This window comes from Malania oleifera, chromosome 7, assembly GCF_029873635.1.
Source record: "Malania oleifera isolate guangnan ecotype guangnan chromosome 7, ASM2987363v1, whole genome shotgun sequence".
In the NCBI taxonomy this organism is placed as follows: domain Eukaryota; kingdom Viridiplantae; phylum Streptophyta; class Magnoliopsida; order Santalales; family Ximeniaceae; genus Malania; species Malania oleifera.
In genome coordinates, this window is record NC_080423.1 from 30,437,742 (window position 1) to 30,438,404 (window position 663).

The 663-nt window shown below is 41.3% G+C and overlaps 1 non-coding gene across 1 annotated transcript; it reads right to left on the reverse strand.

The window, feature by feature from the left end:
- Positions 1-243: 243 nt before the first annotated feature.
- LOC131161045 (small nucleolar RNA R71) lies at positions 244-350 on the reverse strand. Its single transcript, XR_009138207.1, has one exon. It is a non-coding gene; the product is annotated as a small nucleolar RNA R71 (small nucleolar RNA).
- Positions 351-663: the final 313 nt, after the last annotated feature.

A 663-nucleotide genomic window follows, 5' to 3' on the forward strand; every position in this document is an offset into this window, starting at 1 on the left:
GCCCAATTCAGTGGATCGCCACTTGATGATCCCAATATCCATCTGGCGATGTTTTTGGAGATTTGTGATACTGTGAAGATCAATGGTGTTACTGAAGACACCATTAGACTGAGATTATTCCCTTTCTCTTTGAGGGACAAAGCAAAAGGTTGGCTACAGTCGCTACAACCTGGGAGTATTACTAATTGGCAGGACATGGCAGAAAAATTTCTAACTAAATTCTTTCCACCTGCAAAAACAGCTCAACTCAGGAGTGAGATTGGTCAATTCAAGCAGCATGATTTTGAATCACTCTATGAAGCATGGGAAAGGTATAAAGATTTGATTCGACGCTACCCACAACATGGATTGCCGGATTGGTTACAAATTCAGATGTTCTATAATGGGTTAAATGGGCAAACGCGGACTTTAGTTGATGCTGCATCTGGGGGAACTTTGATGTCAAAGACACCTGAGGGTGCTACTATTTTTTTGGAAGAAATGGCCTCAAATAACTATCAATGGCCAACTGAAAGAACTATGGCTAAGAAAGTTGCTGGAATTCATGAATTGGAGCCGTTTGCTGCACTTTCAGCTCAAGTTGCTTCTCTATCTCATCAGATTTCATTTTTGACAACCTAGAGGATACCACAAGGTGCAGAATATGTGGCAACTACAAGTAGG